The following is a 27,197-nucleotide window of genomic DNA, read 5'->3' on the forward strand; positions in this document are numbered from 1 at the left end:
GCATGTCGACCAGTGCACGTCGACCAGTGTACGTCGACCAGTGCACTTCGACTAGTGCAAGTCGACCAACGCACGTCGACCAGTGCAAGTCGGCCTGTGCACGTCGACCAGTGCACGTCAACCAATTGCACGTCGACCAGTGCACGTCAACTAGTGCACGTCGACCAGCGCACGTCGACCAGCGCACGTCGACCAGTGCACGTCGACCAGCGCACGTCGACCAGTGCACGTCGACCAGTGCACTTCGACTAGTGCAAGTCGACCAACGCACGTCGATCAGTGCAAGTCGGCCCGTGCACGTCGACCAGTGCACGTCGACCAGTGCATGTCAACCAATTGCACGTCGACCAGTGCACGTCAACTAGTGCACGTCGACCAGCGCACGTCGACCAGTGCACGTCGACCAGCGCACGTCGACCAGTGTACGTCTACCAATTGCACGTCGACCAGTGCACTTCGACTAGTGCAAGTCGACCAACGCACGTCGACCAGTGCAAGTCGGCCCGTGCACGTCGACCAGTGCACATCGACCAGCGCACGTCGACCAGTGCACGTCAACCAATTGCATGTCGACCAGTGCACTTCGACTAGTGCAAGTCGACCAACGCACGTCGACCAGTGCAATTCGGCCCGTGCACGTCGACCAGTGCACGTCGACTAATGCACGTCGACCAGTGCACGTCAACCAATTGCACGTCGACCAGTGCACGTCGACCAGTGCACGTCGACCAGTGCACGTCAACTAGTGCAAGTCGACCAGTATACGTCGAACAGCGCATGTCGACCAGTGCACGTCAACCAGTGCACGTCATTCGAATTGTGCACATCTATCGACCAATGCACGTCAGTCAGCCGGTGCACGTCAGTCGACCAGTCCACATCAGTCGACCAGTCAGTCGACCAGTCCACATCAGTCGACCAGTCAGTCGACCATTCCCACGTCAGGACATATGTAATCAGTCCTTCATCCTTACAAGTGAATCAGTTTGACCAGTTTGACTCACCATTTATTGGACTTCGTTGTTTTAGATTTAGATTTTTAGATTAGATTTAGATTTAGTTTTAGATTTTAGATTTCTTACGATACGATTTAATTCCACTTGGGATCGTCCAGCTGATCTCGTTCGTGTAGTATCCAAATGAGATATATATACTTTGGTGATGTATATGTTGAAGTCTTAAGGGAAGTTTTGGGCGAAAATGAAAATAGAAAAGTATATATATATATATATATATATATATATATATATATATATATATATATATATATATATATATTGGAAAAGATCACAATTTTGTGCGTGATCAAGATATTCCTATGAGTCCACGGGGGAAAATGGAACACGAAAAGTTCCCAAGTGCACTTTCGTGTAATAATCACATCATCAGGGGAAACACAAGAGAGAAATATAACAGTCAGTTGATATACATCGAAGAGACGAAGCTAGGACGCCATTTGTACTTACTAATGGCGTCGTAGCTTCGTCTCTTCGATGTATATCAATTGACTGTTATATTTCTCTCTTGTGTCTCCCCTGATGATGTGATTATTACACGAAAGTGCACTTGGTGAACTTATCGTGTTTTATTTTCCCAGTGGACTCATAGGAATATATATATATATATATATATATATATATATATATATATATATATATATATATATATATATATATATATTTATATTATTCATTTGCTTTGTCGCTGTCTCCCGCGTTAGCGAGGTAGCGCAAAGAAACAGACGAAAGAATGGCCCAACCCACCCACATACACAAGTATATACATACACGTCCACACACGCAAATATACATACCTATACATCTCAATGTACACACACACATATATATATATATATATATATATATATATATATATATATATATATATATATATATATATATATATATACACACACAGACATATACATATATACACATGTACATAATTCATACTGTCTGCCTTTATTTATTCCCATCGCCACCTCGCCACACATAGAATAACAGCCCCCCTCCCCTTCATGTGTGCGAAGGTACCGCTAGGAAAAGACAACGAAGGCCCCATTTGTTCACACTCAGTCTCTAGCTGTCATGTAATAATGCACCGAAACCACAGCTCCCTTTCCACATCCAGGCCCCACAGAACTTTCCATGGTTTACCCCAGACGCTTCACATGCCCTGGTTCAATCCATTGACAGCACGTCGACCCCAGTATACCACATCGTTCCAATTTACTCTATTCCTTGCACGCCTTTCACCCTCCTGCATGTTCAGGCCCCGATCACTCAAAATCTTTTTCACTCCATCTTTCCACCTCCAATCTGGTCACCCACTTCTCCTCGTTCCCTCCACCTCCGACACATATATCCTCTTGGTCAATCTTTCCTCACTCATTCTCTCCATGTGACCAAACCATTTCAAAACACCCTCTTCTGCTCTCTCAACCACACTCTTTTTATTTCCACACATCTCTTTCACCCTTACATTACTTACTCGATCAAACCACCTCACACCAGATATTGTCCTCAAACATCTCATTTCCAGCACATCCACCCTCCTGCGCACAACTCTATCCATAGCCCACGCCTCGCAACCATACAACATTGTTGGAACCACTATTCCTTCAAACATACCCATTTTTGCTTTCCGAGACAATGTTCTCGACTTCCAAACATGCTTCAAGGCTCCCAGAATTTTCGCCCCCTCCCCCCACCCTATGATTCACTTCCGCTTCCATGGTTCCATCCGCTGCCAAATCCACTCCCAGATATCTAAAATAGTTTCACTTCCTCCAGTTTTTCTCCATTCAAACTTACCTCCTAATTGACTTGTCCCTCAACCCTACTATACCTAATAACCTTCGCTCTTATTCACATTTACTCTCGGCTTTCTTCTTTCACACACTTTACCAAACTCAGTCACCAGCTTCTGCAGTTTCTCGCACGAATCAGCCACCAGCGCTGTATCATCAGCGAACAACAACTGACTCACTTCTCAAGCTCTCTCATCCACAACAGACTTCATACTTGCCCCTCTTTCCAAAACCCTTGCATTCACCTCCCTAACAACCCCATCCATAAACAAATTAAACAACCATGGAGACATCACACACACCTGCCGCAAACCTACATTCACTGAGAACCAATCACTTTCCTCTCTTCCTACACGTACACATGCCTTACATCCTCGATAAAAACTTTTCCCTGCTTCTAACAACTTGCCTCCCACACCATATATTCCTAATACCTTCCACAAAGCATCTCTATCAACTCTATCATAGGCCTTCTCCAGATCCATAAATGCTACATACAAAGCCATTTGCTTTTCTAAGTATTTCTCACATACATTCTTCAAAGCAAACATCTGATCCACACATCCTCTACCACTTCCAAAACCACACTGCTCCTTCCCAATCTGATGCTCTGTACATGCCTTCACCCTCTCAATCAATACCCTCTCATATAATTTCCCAGGAATACTCAACAAACTTATACCTCTAATTTGAGCACTCACTCTTATCCCCTTTGCCTTTGTACAATGGCACTATGCACGCATTCCACCAATCCTCAGGCACCTCACCATGAGTCATACATACATTAAATAACCTTACCAACCAGTCAACAATACAGTCACCCCCTTTTTTAATAAATTCCACTGCAATACCATCGAAACCCGCTGCCTTGCCGGCTTTCATCTTCCGCAAAGCTTTTACTACCTCTTCGCTGTTTACCAAATCATTTTCCCTGACCCTCTCACTTTGCACACCACCTCGACAAAAACACCCTATATCTGCCACTCTAACATCATACACATTCAACAAACCTTCAAAATACTCACTCCATCTCCTCACATCACCACTACTTGTTATCACCTCCCCATTTACCCCCTTCACTGAAGTTCCCATTTATTCCCTTGTCTTACGCACTTTATTTACTTCCTTCCAAAACATCTTTTTATTCTAACTAAAATTTAATGATACTGTCTCATCCCAACTCTCATTTGCCCTCTTTTTCACCTCTTGCACCCTTCTCTTGACCTCCTGCCTCTTTCTTTTATACATCTCCCACTCATTTGCATTATTTCCCTGCAAAATTCGTCCAAATACCTCTCTCTTCTCTTTCACTAATAATCTTACTTCTTCAACCTACTCTTACTTCTTCATCCTACCACTCACTACCCTTTCTAATCTGCCCACCTCCCACGCTTCTCATGCCACAAGCATCTTTTGCGCAAGCCATCACTGCTTCCCTAAATACATCCCATTCCTCCCCCACTCCCCTTACCTCCTTTGTTCTCACCTTTTTCCATTCTGTACTCAGTCTCTCCTGGTACTTCCTCACACAAGTCTCCTTCCCAAGCTCACTTACTCTCACCACCCTCTTCACCCCAACATTCTCTCTTCTTTTCTGAAAACATCTACAGATCTTCACCACAAGATAATGATCAGACATCCCTCCAGTTGCACCTCTCAACACATTAACATCCAAAAGTCTCTCTTTCGCGCGCCTATCAATTAACACATAATCCAATAACGCTATCTGGCCATCTCTCCTATGTAAATACGTATACTTATGTTTATCTCTCTTTTTAAACCACGTATTCCCAATCACCAGTCCTTTTTCAGCACATAAATCTACAAGCTCTTCACCATTTCCATTTACAACACTGAACACCCCATATACACCAGTTATTCCCTCAACTGCCTCATTACTCACCTTTGCATTCAAATCACCCATCACTATAACCCGGTTTCGTGCATTAAAACTACTAACACACTCACTCAGCTGCTCCCAAAACATATGCCTCTCATGATCTTTCTTCTCATGCCCAGGTGCATATGCACCAATAATCACCCCTCTCTCTCCATCCACTTTCAGTTTTACCCACATCAATCTAGAGTTTACTTTCTTACACTCTATCACATACTCCCACCACTCCTGTTTCAGGAGTAGAGCTACTCCTTCCCTTGCTCTTGTCCTCTCGCTAACCTTTGACTTTACTCCCAAGACATTTCCAAACCACTCTTCCCCTTTACCCTTGAGCTTCGTTTCACTCAGAGTCAAAACATCCAGGTTCCTTTCCTCAAACATACTACCTATCTCTCCTTTTCTCTCATCTTGGTTACATCCACACACATTTAGACACCCCAATCTGGGCCTTCGAGGAGGATGAGCACTCCCCGCGTGACTCCTTCTTCTGTTTCCCCTTTTAGAAAGTTGAAATACAAGGATGGGAGGGTTTCCAGCCCCCCGCTCCCGTCCCCTTTAGTCGCTTTCTACGACACGTGAGGAATGCGTGGGAAATATTCTTTCTCCCCTATCCCCATATATATATATATATATATATATATATATATATATATATATATATATATATATATATTGGAAAGGATCACAATTTTGCCCGTGATCAAGATATTCCCATGAGTCCAGTGGGAAAATGAAACACGGTAAGAGCCCAAATGCACTTTCGTGTAATAATCACAGAATCAGGGGAGACACAAGAGAGAAAATATAAGTCAGTTGTTATACATCGAATACACGAAGCTAGGACGCCATTTGGTAAGCATGTGATTGTCCAAATCATACAACGAGCGTTCATAAACTTATTTTACAAATTTTATCAACAATAAAGTTATCTAATTTGTATAGACCATCAGTAATATTAAGATTATAATTCTTTGTGTATTTAATGATAGAAGATTCAATGATATTTCTCTTGGTAATAGAGTTAGAGTTAATAACTGAGATGGCATTACTCCAGTCAATACAATGATCATAGTTTTTAACGTGATTAAACAAGGCATTTGATTCTTGTTCCGCTCTCATACTATATTTATGTTGCTTAAGTCTAACAGAAAGATCCTTACCAGTCTGACCAACATAAAATGTATCACAATTTCCACAAGGCACTTTATAGATGCATCCAAGAGAATTTTCTGATGAATTCCTGATTAAGATATTCTTTATTGTATAATAGATGGAGTGAATATTTTGAAGGTTTGTTGAATGTGTTTGATGATGGAGTGGCAGATATAGGGTGTTTTGGTCGAGGGGGTGTGCAAAGCGAAAGGGTTAGGGAAAATGATTTGGTAAACAGAGAAGAGGTAGTAAAAGCTTTGCGGAAGATGAAAGCCGGCAAGGCAGCAGGTTTGGATGGTATTGCAGTGGAATTTATTAAAAAAGGGGGTGACTGTATTGTTGACTGGTTGGTAAGGTTATTTAATGTATGTATGATTCATGGTGAGGTGCCTGAGGATTGACGGAATGCTTGCATAGTGCCATTGTACAAAGGCAAAGGGGATAAGAGTGAGTGCTCAAATTACAGAGGTATAAGTTTGTTGAGTATTATTGGTAAATTATATTGGAGGGTATTGATTGATAGGGTGAAGGCATGTACAGAGCATCAGATTGGGGAAGAGCAGTGTGGTTTCAGAGGTGGTAGAGGATGTGTGGATCAGGTGTTTGCTTTGAAGAATGTATGTGAGAAATACTTAGAAAAGCAAATGGCTTTGTATGTAGCATTTATGGATCTGGATAAGGCATATGATAGAGTTGATAGAGATGCTCTGGGGAAGGTATTAAGAATATATGGTGTGGGAGGCAAGTTGTTAGAAGCAGTTAAAATTTTTTATCGAGGATGTAAGGCATGTGTACGTGTAGGAAGAGAGGAAAGTGATTGGTTCTTAGTGAATGTAGGTTTGCGGCAGAGGTGTGTGATGTCTCCATGGTTGTTTAATTTGTTTATGGATGGGGTTGTTAGGGAGGTGAATGCAAGAATTTTGGAAAGAGGGGCAAGTATGCAGTCTGTTGTGGATGAGAGAGCTTGGGAAGTGAGTCAGTTGTTGTTCGCTGATGATACAGCGCTGGTGGCTGATTCATGTGCGAAACTGCAGAAGCTGGCGACTGAGTTTGGTAAAATGTGTGAAAGAAGAAAGTTAAGAGTAAATGTGAATAAGAGCAAGGTTATTAGGTAAAGTAGGGTTGAGGGTCAAGTCAATTGGGAGGTAAGTTTGAATGGAGAAAAACTAGAGGAAGTAAAGTGTTTTAGATATCTGGGAGTGGATCTGGCAGCGGATGGAACCATGGAAGCGGAAGTGAATCATAGGGTGGGGGAGGGGGCGAAAATTCTGGGAGCCTTGAAGAATGTTTGGAAGTCGATAACATTATCTCGGAAAGCAAAACTGGATATGTTTGAAGGAATAGTGGTTCCAACAATGTTGTATGGTTGCGAGGCTTGGGCTATGGATAGAGTTGTGCGGAGGAGGGTGGATGTGCTGGAAATGAGATGTTTGAGGACAATATCTGGTGTGAGGTGGTTTGATCGAGTAAGTAATGTAAGGGTGAAAGAGATGTGTGGAAATAAAAAGAGTGTGGTTGAGAGAGCAGAAGAGGGTGTTTTGAAATGGTTTGGTCACATGGAGAGAATGAGTGAGGAAAGATTGACCAAGAGGATATATGTGTCAGAGGTGGAGGGAACGAGGAGAAGTGGGAGACCAAATTGGATGTGGAAAGATGGAGTGAAAAAGATTTTGAGTGATCGGGGCCTGAACATGCAGGAGGGTGAAAGGCGTGCAAGGAATAGAGTGAATTGGAACGATGTGGTATATCGGGGTCGACGTGCTGTCAATGGATTGAACCAGGGCATGTGAAGCGTCTGGGGCAAACCATGGAATGTTCTATGGGGCCTGGATGTGGAAAGGGAGCTGTGGTTTCGGTGCATTGTTACATGACAGCTAGAGACTGAGTGTGAACGAATGGGGCCTTTGTTGCCTTTTCCTAGCGCTACCTCGCACACATGAGGGGGGAGGGGGTTGTTATCCCATGTTTGGCGAAATGGCGATGGGAATAAATAAAGGCAGACAGAATGAATTATGTACATGTGTATATATGTATATGTCTGTGTGTGTATATATATGTGTACATTGAGAAAGTATATACATGTGTATGTGGGTGGGTTGGGCCATTCTGTCGTCTGTTTCCTTGCGCTACCTCGCTAACGCGGGAGACAGCGACAAAGCAAAATAAATAAATAAATAAATAAAATGTTGCTAAAGGCAACATTTACATTAATGGATTTAAGAAACATGGGAAGGAAAGTGAAATTATTATTAAAAGGGAGAACTAAAGGATTCTTGGTGTCAATGGGAGGTTTGGGCTCAACTCTCTAAAATGATTTCTTTGCTAACTTAAGGGATTTATCAATGAAAGATCTAGGGTACTTTAACTTAGATCCAATAGAATATATCTTCTCAGACTCATTATCAATAAACTCTGGACTGCAAATACGTAACGCCCTAAGGAACATAGATTGAAATGATGATAATTTAACTCTGTCATGTTGAGATGAGTAATAATGGATATATGAGCATACATTGGTGGGTTTTCTGTATATGCAAAACTTAAACTTGTTTCCTTGTCTATGGATCATGCAATCTAAAAATGGTAACATACCATTATTTTCATTTTCTACCGTAAATTGGATGGAAGGTACTAAATTGTTAAGTAAGGGGAGAAATATTTGTAAATTGTCATTTGTTGGCCAAACACAAAGAACTTCATCTACATACCTAAACCTAATTGCATTAGAAGGTAAGATATCCTTTAGTAATTTTGTTTAAAAAAAATCCATATAAAGATTACTTAGTACAGGTGAAAGAGGGTTACCCATTGCCATACCCAGTTTTTGAGCATAATAATCTCCATTGAATTGAAATACACAGTCTTTTATACACAATTTTATCAGTTCAGTGAAAACAGACTTTGAAACAGGTAGATGAATATCATCCAAGACATCAAATAAATATTCTAAAAAATCATCAACTGGAACTTTAGTGAAAAGTGAGGAAACATCAAAGCTAACCAGTTCATTTTGATTTCAAACTAGTTAGCGACCAGGGATGGGTTATGGTGGTGGGTTGAAGTCATTAGGGAGGGCGCGAGCGCTGGCAAGATCCGTCGTTGGGGAGGGCGCGAGCGCTGGCAAGATCCGTCGTTGGGGAGGGCGCGAGCGCTGGCAAGATGCCTCCAGATCGAGCGTCGTGAGCAGCTAGTTCGTCTAGGAATCTCTGGTGTAGCCGCTCATTCTCTCCTCCAGGCGAGAGTTCGGTCTTACCCCATCTTGGAATGGTGCGAGCCAAACTATCCTGAAGAATGTGGAAGAATTTGTGCCCAGAAGCGACATTCTCAAAATGAAGTGGCAACCGGGAGGAGTAAAGAAAGAATATCCTCCCCTGAAGATAGCCTGAGGCACACTGAGGCGGGTTGCTGGTGCTCACTCCGTCAGGAACTCTTGTCTCAGTGGTCAGATGTACGATGATTTCACCCTGAGTGCCGTATGTCGCCTTTGAAAATATACGGTAGTGGGAGCAGACAAGATTTTTTTTCTGACATTGCATATCTTCAAACATACCCATTTTCGCACTCCCTGATTACGACCTCTCTACACATTTTTCAGTGTCCAAATAACTTTCGCCCCCCTACCCACCCTGTGCCTCACTTCCTTTTCCATGGTTCCATTGAAACCATGTTTACTCTCAAGCAAGTAGGACATTTTATTTCCTCCAAAATTTTCTCCTTTCAAACTTACATCTCATCTAACCTGTCCTTCTATCCTGCTGAATTTATTGATTTGCTTTAATACACGTTTACCATCAACTTTCTCCTCTTACTCGCTATTCCAGACTCGAGTTGCCAACTTCTATGGTTTCTCTCTCGAATCAGCCACCCGAGCTGTGTCATCAGCAGACTACAAATGCCTCACTTCCCAGCCCCCCTCGTCCACTACAGCCAGCATACTCACCCTTCTCTCCAAGACTCTTGCAGTAACGTCCCTCACCACCCCATCCATAAACAGTTCAAACAGCCATGGTGACATCACGCATCCCCTGCTTCAGACCAATCTCCGCTTAAAGCCACTCACTCTTCTCTCTCATCAACCAGACGTATGCCTTGCACCCATGATAAAGACTTGTCATTGCTTCTAGCAGCTAATCTCCCACACCATATATTCTTAATACCTTCCACAGAGCATCTCTATCAACTCTATCATATGCCTTCTCCAGATCCATAAATGCTACATACAAATCCATTTGCTTTTCTAAGTATTTCTCACATACATTCTTCAAAGCAAACACCTGATCCACACATCCTCTACCACTTCTGAAACCACACTGCTCTTCCCCAATCTGATGCTCTGTACATGCCTTCACCCTCTCAATCAATACCTTCCCATACATCTTACTAGTTACACTCGACTAACTTATGCCTCTGTAATTTGGGCACTCATCTTTCTCCCCCTTATCTTTATACAGTTGCACTATGCATACATTCCGCCAATCCTCTTTCTTTCATAACATGCATTTCGCCAGCCTTCTATCTTTCATTCCTCTTCCATTTATCCTTGTTCGCTGTTTCTCACATTAGCGAGGTAGTGTCAGGAGCAGAAGAGGAAAGATCGCATTCACTCACATACATTTTCTAGCTGTCATGTGTAATGCACCGAAACCACAGCTTCCTGTCCACAAGCAGTCCCCACACACCTTTTCGTTGTTTCCCCCGGCTGCTTCAGATGGCCTGGTTCAGTATATTGATAGCACGCCGCCCCCTCTATACCACATTCCTCCAGTTTACTCTATCCTGTGCGCGCTTTTCAGCCTCTCATGTTCAAGCCCCGAACCCTCAAAGTAAATTTCGCTCTTTCCTTCCACCTCCAATTTGGCCTCCCGCTTCTCCTTCTGCCCTTCACCTCTGACACATAGATCCTCTTTATCAACCTCTCCTCACTCATTCTCTCCATTTGTAAACAAAGGAATATATTTATAAAGGAATTCAAACGGCACCAGACAACTTAGTCCCTTCGAGGCTGTTAGATATCAAACTTATAAATCAGTGTAATTAGCATAGAAAGACATAGATATTTAAATGGATATTCGAGATATAAAAACAAATATTGCCCACTTTTCTTGCAGCTAAAGGGCAGAAATTGTCAGTCGTGGATCTGAAGGGAAATAGATACGAAGTCTATTCTTAAACGTGTCTATTTAGGTACTGCTTTCAACTACTGTGATTGGCAGATGGTTCTATATGTTAACAGTCCTCTTGAGGAACAGGTACTTCGCCTCGTTCGAGGTAAAACGTTTGCCCTCGAGTATGTATCCTTCACTACGAGTGGAATCTCTCCCGAAGGAGCTCTCGTTAGATCAAGAGGGTTAAAGCCTTTGATGATTTGGAATACTTGAATGGGATCACCTCTTGACCTTCTCTTTTCTAAACTGAATTGGTTTAATTCGTTGTATGGGTTCTCATACGATTTGTGTCCCAGTTCGGGAATGATTTTGGTAGCTCGCTTGTGTACTATCTCCATTCTGTTTATAGGTTTGTGTTTTTTTTTTATCCAAGAACGGTGGCCAAAAGTGAACACAGTATTCAAGATATGGAGGAACGAACCTTAACTTCGATAGCCCTTCCTATAAATTCAAAAATTTTGTTTACCCTTTTTAACTGCTTCTGTGCATTGCTTACTTGGGTTCAGGTCACCAGAGACTATTACACCCAAATCTTTTGCCTCATTTAACCTTTTACAATTCAACAGAATTCGTACTGTAGCTTGCCTGGTCGTTTTTGCAACCGATATGTTAAACTCTACAGTTTTATCGGTATTAGAATTCACTTTCCACATATAACCCTAATGCATCACTTTGTCTACGTCAGTTGGAAGGTGTAAACGTTCAAGGTCATGCATGGATGTATTTGCTAACTTAGTAGCGTCTGTGAAATTTGGTATGTTACAATGAAGCTCATTGTCAATATCATTGATGAATATGAGAAACAGAATCGGTTCCAAGACTGATGCTTGTGGCACTCCACTTGCTACCTCTAACCATTCTGAGGCTAGGCCATTCATCGCAAACTGTTTGTACGGCCATTTAACTCATTTTCTGACCACCTAAGTAAAACCCTATCTATACCTTGTGACTTAAGTATAGTTAGTAAACTTTAAAGTAGAACTTTACTGAGTATTATTTTGGAAATCTAGATAGATACCATCAGTTGCATTACTTTCATCATACATGTTCAATATGTCAGTTCAGAAATCCAGTAGATTTGACAGACGAACAATTTCGTCGTCAAACCATACGGAGAGTCGTTTATTAAGTGGTGGTCCTTCCCTTGCTTCATAATCTTATAACGAATGATGGTTTCCAGAAGTTTGACCAGCCACAGACGTTGAGCTAATTGGACGATGATTTTCGAGCAGTGATTCATTCGCTTTCTTGTGGAAATGGGTTTTGCATGATCAAGATTCCACATCCCTGAAACTCTCATCATAACAGATGATTCAATAGAAATTGCAGTCAAGGATTTGACTATCTCATTTCAACACACCATTTTCTGCTCTCTCAACCCCGCTCTTCTTACAACCACATATTGCTTACTCGATCAAACCACCTCGCACCACATATTGTCCTCATACATTTCATTTCCAGCACAGCCACCCTCCTCCGCACAACTCTATCCATAGCCCACGCCTCGCAACCATATAACATTGTTGGAACTACTATTCCTTCAAACATACCCATTTTAGTCTTCCCAGAGAACGATCTTTCTTTCCACACATCCTTCATTGTTCCCGGAATCTTCGTCCCTCTCTCACTCAGTAACTCACTTCCGCTTCCATGGTTCCATTCGCTGCTAAGTCCACTCCCAGACATCTGAAACACTTCACTTCTTCCAAACTTTCTCCAATCAAACTCACATCCCAGCTAACTTGTTCCTCAACCCTACTGAACCTAATAACTTTGCTATTATCCACACTTACTTTCAACTTCCCTCTCTTACACATTCATCCAAATTCAGAGACTAACTTCTGCAGTTTCTCACTCGAATCTGCCATCATTATTGTGTCATCAGCAAACAGGTGAATCACTTCTCAAACCCCTTCAACCACTACAGACTGCATATTTCCCTCTCTCTCTCTCTCTCTCTCTCTCTCTCTCTCTCTCTCTCTCTCTCTCTCTCTCTCTCTCTCTCTCTCTCTCTCCAAGACTCTTCTATTTACCTCCTTCATCACCTCATGCTTAAACATATCAAACAACCATGGGGTCATCACACACCCCTGCAGCAGACCGACCTTCACTGGGAGCCAATCACTCTCCTCTCTTCCTACTCGCACACATGCCTTAGGTCCTCGATAAAAACTTTTCACTGCTTTCTGGCAACTTACCTCCAACACAGTATACTCTTAAGACCTTCCACAGAGCATCTCTATCAACCCTATCATATGCCTTCTCCAGATCCATGAATACCACATATATAAATCCATTTGTTTTTCTAAGTATTTCTCACATACATTCTTTAAAGCAAACACCTGATCCACACATCCTCTACCACTCCAGAAAGCACATTGTTTCCCTCTAGTCTGATACTCTGGACATGCTTTCTCCCCTTCAGTTTCCACTTTCAACCTACAACTTACTAATTACATTCAACAAACTGATGCCTCTTTGGTTTGAACACTCACCTTTATCCCCTTTGCCTTTGTATGCATGCATTCCGCTAATCCTCAGGCTCTTCACCATGATCCATACATACATTGAATATCCTCACCATCCAATCAACAGCACAGTCACCCTCTTTTTTTTAATAAATTCCTCTGCAATACCATCCAAACCCGCCCCCTTGCCACATTTCAGCTTAAGGCTTTCACCACTTCTCTGTCACCAAACCATTCTCCATGACTCAGTTCTCACCTCGCATACCACCCCAAATAAAACACCCTACATCTACCACTCTATCATCAAACACATTCAACAGTCCTTCAAAATACTCATTCCATCTCCTCATCACATCATCACTGCCTGTTACCTCTTCGCAGTTTGCCTCCCTCACTGATGTTCCCATTTGTTCTCTTGTTTTTCCCCACACTATTAACTTCCAAAGCATCCTATTCTCCATGAAGTCTACCAATACTCGCTTCTTCAGTTCTCATGTGCCGTTTTCTTTCAACCCATGCACCTTCCTCATAACCTCCTGCCGCCTTCTCTTGTACATTCCCCAGTCATTTGCACTCCTTCTCAGTTAGTACCACTCTTTTCTCTTTCATAAGCAAATTCATTTCGTCATCCCGTCACTCACAACCATTTGTCACCTGCCCGCCTTTATATGTATAGTTATAGATATATAGGGGAAGATTTATTTGGAAATGTCGAAGGAACTGGTGTGAGGGGGGAAAGTTAAGGAAGGGGTAGCTCCGCTGCTGAAGTCAGAGTTAAGGGAGTGTTGAAAGAGTGTAAGGAGGCGAGCTGCAGACTGATGCGAATAAAAATGAAAGTGAATGGCGAGAGATGGGTGATTATTGGTGCTTGTACTCCTGGTCATGAGAAGAAAGATCATGAGAGGCAAGTGCTCTGGGGCGTAAATGAGTGAGTGAGTGTGCAAGAGACTGGGTGTATGTGATAAGCGATTGAATGCGAGGGTAAGTGATGTGGCGGCTTAGGGTATAATTGGGGGCGCATTAGATATTCAGTAATATGAATGAAAATAGTGAATAGCTTTTGGAGTTGTGAGCTGAAAAGGGATTGGTTTAAAAAGGACGGACACAAGTATGCGTATGTGAATAGGAAATATGGACAGCAGGAATTACTGGATTACATACAAATTGATAGGCGTGCAAAAGAGAGACTTTTGGATGTTAATGTGCTGAGTGGGTCAGCTGGAGGAATGTCAGATCATTTCCTTGTGGAGGCGCGGGTGAATGTTTCTTGAAGACTTTAGAAATGAGAAATCGTTATGGGTGAGAATAGAGTGGTGAAAGTAAGTGAGCATGGAAAAGAGACTAGTGTGAAGAAATACCAGGAGAGACTGAGTAGAATGGCAAAAAGGTGAGAGTAAAGGAAGTGAGGGAAGTGGGTGAGGAATGGGATGTATTTAGGGAAGCAGTGATGATATGTGAGAGAAAAGCTAGTAGAAGCAAGGAGAAGTTTTTATCACGGGTGTAAGGCGTGTGTACCGAGTAGGAAGAGAGGAGAGTGGAATTCTTCCAGGTCTTCGAAGGTTGGTCTGCGGCAGGGGTGTGTGCTGTCCCCATGGCTGTTTAATTTGTTTATGGATGGGGTGGTTAAGGCGGTAAATGCAAGAGTTCTGGAGAGAGGGGCGAGTATGCAGTTCGTAGAGGATGAGTCAGTTGTTTGTTGATGATACAGGAGCCCTGGTGGCAGAATCCCTTTATGAGATCATGAATGACCCAACTAGGCCAAATGGACTGCCAAGCAGACTGTGCCAAATGGACTGCCAAGCACACTGTGATCACTCACTTTCCTGTAGGCTAAGAAAAGTCGGCGAATATTCTTATCTTTGATGTCTAATTCCAATATATGTGTTATGAATAATGTAACATGCATCCTAACACACCTGCTAATGATAACTAAAACACCGTAATTCACAAGTTTAAGGGGAAAATATGGGGAAAAACATCGTATGACTACATCACAAGTGGGCTGGGTCTTTCAATACAGAACTGATGTGTAAAGGAATAGGTAGGGAAAATGGACTTAAAGCCTCAGTACATTGTAGTGCTACGTTACATTGTACAGACCTGTACTTTGTTTACTGGTAAATACAATAGCACAATGACATTATGGGCAAACACACTAGGTCCAATATACCTGAGTACTGGGAGCAGACAATCATAACATGATTATAACACTTATACATACAACTTCAAACCCATCTTAATCATTTTGCCTCGCCACTGTAAACCATCAGTTCGTCCACACACTTCAGTTTCAACACAGGGCACCTTTGTGGCTGACGCAGGGCATCCTGAGAGCACATGTACTTCTGTCTGTACGGCATTACTAGTACATGTACACATTTGCGTAACCTTGTCAATGCTTGATATAAGTAATCTGGAATAAGTGATTTATATTATTTATATAAACCTGATGTACAGAGAGTGTGTGGGGGGGGGAAGGGGTTATAATTCTGTAGACCAGATATTTCGTTGCATCCGGAATGGGTGCCATGAGAAGTAACGAAAAGAAACTTTCCTTTTAAAGTAAACCTTTTAAAGTAAAAAATAAATAATGGAACCTTGTCCCCGCCACTGTGTACTTCAGTGGATGTATCCTTGATTCTACGAGGCACAAGTTTATGTTTGTATTATTACCATGTCTGACGCCTCGTAACCTTGGCAATGACTTAATACATTGACGAATTAGTCTCTTTGGTTTGTTGGTGGACTACGTTTCAGTGTCGTAAACTATGTTAAGTTGCCCCGCGGGGTCTTATTTTGCCGTCATGGCTGAACCAGGCACCTAAATGTGAGTATATTTGTGAGTGGATGACCCTCGAGGTGAGACAAGCGGGAGGAGCCAGCCTGGTGTCTGCCACACCCACCTCAAAGAAATTTAAAAGTCGCCTTGTTGTTCATACTCACAGTACTTCACGCTACGTTGATCTTTCTCAAAAGACACCTCTCCTGCGCTATAGCCATGGCTACAGCATGGTGCATTGGCAGGAGAGCTTGCAACGAGCCGAGGGAAACCATTGATCTCCCGCTACAGCAAGATTCTGGTCAGATGTTTGTGCCATTGGTTGTAGGACGGTGCTGCCCCCTGTCTGCCATGGCGGCCACTAGCGCCGACTTCCATCACACATTCTTCGTCCACTCGTCCACGTAGCTTTAAATGGCTCTGACCATCGCTCTACCACAGCCCAAGGATGTCAGAATACTTGAGTTAGCTCATTACGTAGTACTTTTGTCGTAGGTCATTGTGAAATCGACGAAGAATAAGTATAATTTCATCTTTTTTACTCCGCTCGATGTAGCTTCGCCCGTGTTGAACACACCCCCCCCACACCCCCCGTGTGAATGATCCATGTTGGCTTGTGGTGTGAGGTGGTTTGATCGAGTAAGTAACGTAAGGGTAAGAGAGATGTGTGGAAATAAAAAGAGCGTAGTTGAGAGAGCAGAAGAGGGTGTTTTGAAATGGTTTGCGCACATGGAGAGAATGAGTGAGGAAAGATTGACCAAGAGGATATATGTGTCGGAGGTGGAGGGAACGAGGAGAAGTGGGAGACCAAATTGGAGGTGGAAAGATGGAGTGAAAAAGATTTTGTGTGATCGAGGCCTGAACATGCAGGAGGGTGAAAGGAGGGCAAGGAATAGAGTGAATTGGATCGATGTGGTATACTGGGGACGACGTGCTGTCAGTGGATTGAATCAGGGCATGTGAAGCGTCTGGGGTAAACCATGGAAAGCTGTGTAGGTATGTATATTTGCGTGTGTGGACGTATGTATATACATGTGTATGGGGGTGGGTTGGGCCATTCTTTCGTCTGTTTACTTGTGCTACCTCGCAAACGCGGGAGACAGCGACAAAGTATAATCATAATGAAAAAAGAAGGAAAAGAAATGTATATATATATATATATATATATATATATATATATATATATATATATATATATATATATATACTCCCCTATCCCTGGGGATAGGGGAGTAAGAATACTTCCCACGTATTCCCTGCGTGTCGTAGAAGGCGACTAAAAGGGAAGGGAGCGGGGGGCTGGAAATCCTCCCCTCTCTTTTTTAGTTTTCCTAATGAAGGAACAGAGGAGGGGGCCAAGTGAGGATATTCCCTGAAAGGCTCAGTCCTCTGGTCTTAACGCTACCTTGCTAACGCGGGAAATGGCGAATAGTATGAAAAAAAAAAAAAAAAAAAATATATATATATATATATATATATATATATATATATATATATATATATATATATATATTGATATATATACGTATGGATATGTGCGTGTAGGGACATTTATGTATGTATGTATATGAGTGGATGTTCCATTCTGTCTGTTTCCTGGCGCTACCTCGCTGACACAGGAAACAGCGATTAAGTATAATGATATATGTATATATATATATATATATATATATATATATATATATATATATATATATACCGATTTGCATGGTACTGGTGGAATTTATTAAAAAAGGGGGTGACTGTATTGTTGACTGGTTGGTAAGGTTATTTAATGTATGTATGACTCATGGTGAGGTGCCTGAGGATTGGCGGAATGCGTGCATAGTGCCATTGTACAAAGGCAAAGGGGATAAGAGTGAGTGCTCAAATTACAGAGGTATAAGTTTGTTGAGTATTCCTGGTAAATTATATGGGAGGGTATTGATTGAGAGGATGAAGGCATGTACAGAGCATCAGATTGGGGAAGAGCAGTGTGGTTTCAGAAGTGGTAGAGGATGTGTGGATCAGGTGTTTGCTTTGAAAAATGTATGCGAGAAATACTCAGAAAAAGATGGATTTCTATGGAGTGGATTTGGCAGCGGATGGAACCATGGAATCGGAAGTGAATCATAGGGTGGGGGAGGGGGCGAAAATCCTGGGAGCCTTGAAGAATGTGTGGAAGTCGAGAACATTATCTCGAAAAGCAAAAAAGGGTATGTTTAAAGGAATAGCGGTTCCAACAATGTTATATGGTTGCAAGGCGTGGGCTATGGATAGAGTTGTGCGGAGAAAGGTGGATGTGCTGGAAATGAGATGTTTGAGGACAATATGTGGTGTGAGGTGGTTTGATCGAGTAAGTAATAATAGGGTAAGAGAGATGTGTGGTAATAAAAAGAGTGTGGTTGAGAGAGCAGAAGAGGGTGTTTTGAAATGGTTTGGTCAGATGGAGAGAATGAGTGAGGAAAGATTGACCAAGAGGATGTATGTGTCAGAGGTGGAGGGAATATACATACACGTCCACACTTGCAAATATACATACCTATACATCTCAACGTATGCATATATATACACACACAGACTTGTACATATATACACATGTACATAATTCATACTGTCTGCCTTGATTCATTCCCTTCGCCACCCCGCCACACATGAAATAACAGCCCCCTCCCCCACATGTGTGCGAGGTAGCGCTAGGAAAAGACAACAAAGGCCACATTCGTTCACACTCAGTCTCTAGCTGTCATGTAATAATGCACCGAAACCACAGCTCCCTTTCCACATCCAGGCCCCACAGAACTTTCCATGGTTTACCCCAGACGCTTCACATACCCTGGTTCAATCCATTGACAGCACGTCGGCCCCGGTACACCACATCGTTCCAATTCACTATATTCCTTGCACGCCTTTCACCCACCTGTATGTTCAGGCCCCGATCACTCAAAATCTTTTTCACTCCATCTTTCCACCTCCAATTTGGTCTTCCACTTCTCCTCGTTCGCTCCACCTCTGACACATATATCCTCTTTGTCAATCTTTCCTCACCCATTCTCTCCATGTGACCAAACCATTTCAAAACACCCTCTTCTGCTCTCTCAACCACTCTTTTTATTACCACACATCACTCTTACCCTATTATTACTTACTCGATAAAAACACGTCACACCATATATTGTCCTCAAACATCTCATTCCCAGCACATCCACCCTCCTCCGCACAACTCTATCCATTGCCCACGCCGCGCAACCATACAACATTGTTGGAACCACTATTCCTTCAAACATACACATTTTTGCTTTCCGAGATAATGTTCTCGAGCTCCACACATTCTTCAACGCTCCCAGAACTTTCGCCCCTTCCCCCACCCTATGATTCACTTCCTCTTCCATGGTTCCATCCGCTGCCAAATCCACTTCCAGATATCAAAAACAATTCACTTCCTCCAGTTTTTCTCCATTCAAACTTACCCACCAATTGACTTGTCCCTCAACCCTATTGTACCTAATAACCTTGCTCTTATTCACATTTACTCTCACCTTTCTTCTTTCACACACTTTACCAAACTCAGTCACCAGCTTCTGCAGATTCTCACACGAATCAGCCACCAGCGCTGTATCATCAGCAAACAACAACTGACTCACTTCTCAAGGTCTGTCATCCACAACAGACTGCATACTTGCCCCCTTTTCCAACACTCTTGCATTCACCTCCCTAACAATCCCATCCATAAACAAATTAAATAACTATGGAGACATCACACACCCCTGCCACAAACCTGCATTCACTGAGAACCAATCACTTTCCTCTCTTCCTACACGTACACATGCCTTACATCCTAAATAAAAACTTTTCACTGCTTCTAACAACTTGCCGCCCACACCATATATTCTTGATACCTTCCACAGAGCATCTCTATCAACTCTATCATATGCCTTCTCCAGATCCATAAATGCTACATACAAATCCATTTGCTTTTCTAAGTATTTCTCACATACATTCTTCAAAGCAAACACCTGATCCACACATCCTCTACCACTTCTGAAACCACACTGCTCTTCCCCAATCTGATGCTCTGTACATGCCTTCACCCTCTCAATCAATACTATCCCATATAATTTACCAGGAATACTCAACAAACTTATACCTCTGTAATTTGAGCACTCACTCTTATCCCCTTTGCCTTTGTACAATGGCACCATGCAAGCATTCCGCCAATCCTCAGGCACCTCACCATGAGTCATACATACATTAGATAACCTTACCAACCAGTCAACAATACAGTCACCCTCTTTTTTGATAAATTCCACTGCAATACCATCTAAACCCGCTGCCTTGCCGGCTTTCATCTTCAGCAAAGCTTTTACTACCTCTTCTTTGTTTACCAAATCATTTTCCCTAACCCTCTCACTTTGCACGCCACCACGACCAAAACACCCTATATCTGCCACTCTTATCAAACACATTTAACTAACCTTCAAAATACTCACTTCATCTCCCTCTCACATCACCACTACTTGTTATCACCTCCCCATTAGCCCCCTTCACTAAAGTTCCCATTTCTTCCCTTGTCTTACGCACTTTATTTACCTCCTTCCAAAACATCTTTTTATTCTCCCTAAAATTTAATGATACTCTCTCACCCCAACTCTCATGTGTCCTCTTTTTCACCCCTTGCACATTTCTCTTGACCTCCTGCCTCTTTCTTTTATACATCTCCCACTCATTTGCATTATTTCCCTGCAAAAATCGTCCAAATGCCTCTCTCTTCTCTTTCACTAATAATCTTACTTCTTCATCCCACCACTCACTACCCTTTCTAATCAACCCACCTCCCACGCTTCTCATGCCACAAGCATCTTTTGCGCAAGCCATCACTGCTTCCCTAGATACATCCCATTCCTCCCTCACTCCCCTTACGCCCTTTGTTCTCACCTTTTTCCATTCTGTACTCAGTCTCTCCTGGTACTTCCTCACACAAGTCTCCTTTCCAAGCTCACTTACTCTCACCACTCTCTTCACCTCAACATTCTCTCTTCTTTTTTGAAAACCTCTAGAAATCTTCACCTTAGCTTCCACTAGATAATGATCAGACATCCCTCCAGTTGCACCTCTCAGCACATTAACATCCAAAAGTCTCTCTTTCGCGTGCCTATCAATTAACACGTAACCCAATACCGCTCTCTGGCCATCTCTCCTACTTACATACATATACTTATGTATATCTCGCTTTTTAAACCAGGTATTCTCAATCATCAGTCCTTTTTTAGCACATATATCTACAAGCTCTTCACCATTTCCATTTACAACACTGAACCCCAGGTACACCAATTATTCCTCAACTGCCACATTACTCATTATATATTATATTTATATTATATTTATATTACTCATATAAGGGAAAAGTAGGAGTACTTATATAGTGTTAGGATAAGTTAGGGTGATCAAGGTGAGTAAGTAAGGAACTTATAAGGTAAAAAGTAGTAGTACTTATATAGTGTTAGGATAAGTTAGGGTGATCAAGGTGAGTTAATAAGGAACTTATTAGGTAAAAAGTAGTAGTACTTATATATGTTAGGGTTGTGGAATGTATTCAAGGGCTCTCGTGATGGCTCGTAATTTGGACCTCCCAATAATTAGCAAATCCACCGCTAAAATATAATAAGAGAAATATTGATTGCATTACAAAATTCATCCCCAAAGCCCGCTGGATAGCGATACTTTATGTTCAGTTATCGCCCCTTCTTTATCTCTAATTGTTTGAGTTATCCATTCCATTTTCTGTTTGATTGAAGGAATAATATGTTCCGTTTTCTATGTTACGTCAACCAGGGTACATTATAGTCTGAGGAATCTTATTTTCGTATGTTATGATATGAGATATTGTTTAATAGACTGTAATAGATTAATAGTAATTTTTTTTTTTTTTTTATACTTTGTCGCTGTCTCCCGCGTTTGCGAGGTAGCGCAAGGAAACAGACGAAAGAAATGGCCCAACCCTCCCCCCATACACATGTACATACACACGTCCACACACGCAAATATACATACCTACACAGCTTTCCATGGTTTACCCCAGACGCTTCACATGCCTTGATTCACTCCACTGACAGCACGTCAACCCCGGTATACCACATCGCTCCAATTCACTCTATTCCTTGCCCTCCTTACACCCTCCTGCATGTTCAGGCCCCGATCACACAAAATCTTTTTCACTCCATCTTTCCACCTCCAATTTGGTCTCCCTCTTCTCCTCGTTCCCTCCACCTCCGACACATATATCCTCTTGGTCAGTCTTTCCTCACTCATTCTCTCCATGTGCCCAAACCATTTCAAAACACCCTCTTCTGCTCTCCCAACCACGCTCTTTTTATTTCCACACATCTCTCTTACCCTTACGTTACTTACTCGATCAAACCACCTCACACCACACATTGTCCTCAAACATCTCATTTCCAGCACATCCATCCTCCTGCGCACAACTCTATCCATAGCCCACGCCTCGCAACCATACAACATTGTTGGAACCACTATTCCTTCAAACATACTCATTTTTGCTTTCCGAGATAATGTTCTCGACTTCCACACATTTTTCAAGGCTCCCAAAATTTTCGCCCCCTCCCCCACCCTATGATCCACTTCCGCTTCCATGGTTCCATCCGCTGCCAGATCCACTCCCAGATATCTAAAACACTTCACTTCCTCCAGTTTTTCTCCATTCAAACTCACCTCCCAATTGACTTGACCCTCAACCCTACTGTACCTAATAACCTTGCTCTTATTCACATTTACTCTTAACTTTCTTCTTCCACACACTTTACCAAACTCAGTCACCAGCTTCTGCAGTTTCTCACATGAATCAGCCACCAGCGCTGTATCATCAGCGAACAACAACTGACTCACTTCCCAAGCTCTCTCATCCCCAACAGACTTCATACTTGCCCCTCTTTCCAGGACTCTTGCATTTACCTCCCTAACAACCCCATCCATAAACAAATTAAACAACCATGGAGACATCACACACCCCTGCCGCAAACCTACATTCACTGAGAACCAATCACTTTCCTCTCTTCCTACACGTACACATGCCTTACATCCTCGATAAAAACTTTTCACTGCTTCTAACAACTTGCCTCCCACACCATATATTCTTAATACCTTCCACAGAGCATCTCTATCAACTCTATCATATGCCTTCTCCAGATCCATAAATGCTACATACAAATCCATTTGCTTTTCTAAGTATTTCTCACATACATTCTTCAAAGCAAACACCTGATCCACACATCCTCTACCACTTCTGAAACCGCACTGCTCTTCCCCAATCTGATGCTCTGTACATGCCTTCACCCTCTCAATCAATACCCTCCCATATAATTTACCAGGAATACTCAACAAACTTATACCTCTGTAATTTGAGCACTCACTCTTATCCCCTTTGCCTTTGTACAATGGCACTATGCACGCATTCCGCCAATCCTCAGGCACCTCACCATGAGTCATACATACATTAAATAACTTTACCAACCAGTCAACAATACAGTCACCCCCTTTTTTAATAAATTCCACTGCAATACCATCCAAACCTGCTGCCTTGCCGGCTTTCATCTTCCGCAAAGCTTTTACTACCTAAAAGCTTTTAACTATTATTGCAATTAATGTAAGAATAAAAGAAATGTAAGACAAAACGTGATAATCGGAAATAAATGGAAGGTATTAAGAATATATGGTGTGGGAGGCAAGTTGTTAGAAGCAGTGAAAAGTTTTTATCGAGGATGTAAGGCATGTGTACGTGTAGGAAGAGAGGAAAGTGATTGGTTCTCAGTGAATGTAGGTTTGCGGCAGGGGTGTGTGATGTCTCCATGGTTGTTTAATTTGTTTATGGATGGGGTTGTTAGGGAGGTGAATGCAAGAGTTTTGGAAAGAGGGGCAAGTATGAAGTCTGTTGGGGATGAGAGAGCTTGGGAAGTGAGTCAGTTGTTGTTCGCTGATGATACAGCGCTGGTGGCTGATTCATGTGAGAAACTGCAGAAGCTGGTGACTGAGTTTGGTAAAGTGTGTGAAAGAAGAAAGTTAAGAGTAAATGTGAATAAGAGCAAGGTTATTAGGTACAGTAGGGTTGAGGGTCAAGTCAATTGGGAGGTAAGTTTGAATGGAGAAAAACTGGAGGAAGTAAAGTGTTTTAGATATCTGGGAGTGGATCTGGCAGCGGATGGAACCATGGAAGCGGAAGTGAATCATAGGGTGGGGGAGGGGGCGAAAATCCTGGGAGCCTTGAAGAATGTGTGGAAGTCGAGAACATTATCTCGGAAAGCAAAAATGGGTATGTTTGAAGGAATAGTAGTTCCAACAATGTTGTGTGGTTGCGAGGCGTGGGCTATGGATAGAGTTGTGCGCAGGAGGGTGGATGTGCTGGAAATGAGATGTTTGAGGACAATATGTGGTGTGAGGTGGTTTGATCGAGTAAGTAATGTAAGGGTAAGAGAGATGTGTGGAAATAAAAAGAGCGTGGTTGAGAGAGCAGAAGAGGGTGTTTTGAAATGGTTTGGGCACATGGAGAGAATGAGTGAGGAAAGATTGACCAAGAGGATATATATGTCGGAGGTGGAGGGAACGAGGAGAAGTGGGAGACCAAATTGGAGGTGGAAAGATGGAGTGAAAAAGATTTTGTGTGATCGGGGCCTGAACATGCAGGAGGGTGAAAGGAGGGCAAGGAATAGAGTGAATTGGATCGATGTGGTATACCGGGGTTGACGGGCTGTCACTGGATTGAATCAGGGCATGTGAAGCGTCTGGGGTAAACCATGGAAAGTTGTGTGGGGCCTGGATGTGGAAAGGGAGCTGTGGTTTCGGGCATTATTACTTGACAGCTAGAGACTGAGTGTGAACAAATGGGGCCTTTGTTGTCTTTTCCTAGCGCTACCTCGCACACATGAGGGGGGAGGGGGATGGTATTCCATGTGTGGCGAGGTGGCGATGGGAATGAATAGGGGCAGACAGTGTGAATTGTGTGCATGGGTATATATGTATGTGTCTGTGTGTGTATATATATGTGTACGTTGAGATGTATAGGTATGTATATTTGCGTGTGTGTGTGTACATTGTGTATGGGGGTGGGTTGGGCCATTTCTTTCGTCTGTTTCCTTGCGCTACCTCGCAAACGCGGGAGACAGCGACAAAGCAAAATAAATTAAAAAATAGATAAATTGTATTCAAGTATAGAAAACGTGTTGCCATATTTACATTATCAATCTAGTTCCCTCTCTATATAAAATGGCCTTAAGATGAAATGATACAACGCTGTTGTGTAAATTTATAATGTTAATCTGTACACATTTCAGCTATATGAAATATGCTATGAAATCAAGGCCAGTATATTTGCCTAAGATTTGTTAAGTAAAACAGAGGGAGATCCATGTATTAAGACGAAATTGTATTTTCATGTTCACAGAGGGAGATCCCATGTTTATTTTTGCTATAGTAAATATATTTTTTTTCTCCAAAAGAAGGAACAGAGAAGGGGGCCAGGTGAGGATATTCCCTCAAAGGCCCAGTCCTCTGTTCTTAACGCTACCTCGCTAACGCGGGAGATGGCGAATAGTATGAAAGAAAGAAAAAGAAAAAAAAAAAAAAAAAAAATATATATATATATATATATATATATATATATATATATATATATATATATATATATATATATATATATATATATTTGTAACTTTTTACCCCCGTGTTTGGTGTTTGACCCAATGTATAAGAAAGAAAAGGATGTATATTCATATATCTAACAGCCTGACGTCATAGGGCATCTGTGTCTAGTTCGAATCTCACTGTTAAAAAAAGCCCTGCTGGATAGTCAGGCAATGTGTGTCTAGCCCAAGTTTTTCTGTTAACAAAAGCCTAGCCAAATAGTCAGGGATTCTGTGTCTCGCCCAAATTTATCTGTTAAGAGAAGCCTAACCAAATAGTAAGGCAATCTGTGTCTAGCCCAAATTTATCTTAAGAGAAGCCTAGCCAGTTAGTAAGACAATCTGTGTCTAGCCCAGATCTCTTTGCTAATAGAAGCCTTTATTTCAGACATCTGTTTCACTGGGCCTCCAGACTGATTATACACCCTTGAAAGTAATGATGGAGGGAGTACGTAACATGGGGACCCTGCTGTCTGGCAGCTGACTGTGAAACCTGCACTCCAGGAAGTATGATGTCAGACCACGTGTACTGCGAGCTGATACCAAGTGTACAAATGTAATTCAAGTTGTACTCAAGTGTTGTGGGTAAGTACTCAACTGTGCTCTCTTGAAATCTATGGAGAAGATTTCTCTGGTAAGTGTTCCTATTTGGGTATACATTGTGTTTCAACTTGGTAGATAATGATAAGAAGTTTAGTGAAACTCAGGATATATATACATTTTCTGTACCAGTGTCATAAAGGTGAACTGAAGCAACCAGGTGGCAGATAAATATGGAACTTCTCTAATGGACAAATGCCAAAAGGTGACATGTGGAGAGAATTGGTTGATCAGTTGGTGTCCTAATCAATGTTGAAGGAGTTTGAAGATGTTGCAAGTGGTGGTGATAATGAGGGACAGAGTGAGTGAAAGAGTTGCCATGGAGAGACTAAGGATAGAATTTGAACTTTAGTAAGTGCAACTAGAAGCAGATAAAAAGGTAAGACTTGAGGAAATTAGAAATAGAGGAGAGAACAGGTACAAGAAGAAGAATTGGAGATAAAGATGACAAGTGTTAAGTCAGTTACCTGAGGTTATAGAAGCTGAGGACTTTCTTTTTATTCAATTTGAACAACTTGCAACAATTGAAGAATGGGATGAAAGTGAGTGGGCTATGATGGTGCTGAGTCAATTTTAAGGGTAAGGCTAGAGAGGCATATGCATGTCTTAGTATGATGGAATCAGTAGATTATATGGCTGCTAAGGAAGCAGTATCGAAG

General features: G+C 42.2%; 1 long non-coding RNA gene across 1 annotated transcript in view; it reads left to right on the top strand.

The window, feature by feature from the left end:
* LOC139762809 (uncharacterized) overlaps positions 1 to 26,518 on the top strand; it is a 171,212-nt gene extending 144,694 nt beyond the window's left edge. The window contains exon 3 of the long non-coding RNA XR_011715843.1: positions 26,327 to 26,518. This is a non-coding gene — a long non-coding RNA (uncharacterized lncRNA). The remainder of the gene's footprint in view (positions 1 to 26,326) is intronic.
* The last annotated feature ends 679 nt before the right edge of the window (positions 26,519 to 27,197 follow it).

The sequence above is a fragment of the Panulirus ornatus genome, chromosome 44, assembly GCF_036320965.1.
Source record: "Panulirus ornatus isolate Po-2019 chromosome 44, ASM3632096v1, whole genome shotgun sequence".
Classification (NCBI taxonomy): domain Eukaryota; kingdom Metazoa; phylum Arthropoda; class Malacostraca; order Decapoda; family Palinuridae; genus Panulirus; species Panulirus ornatus.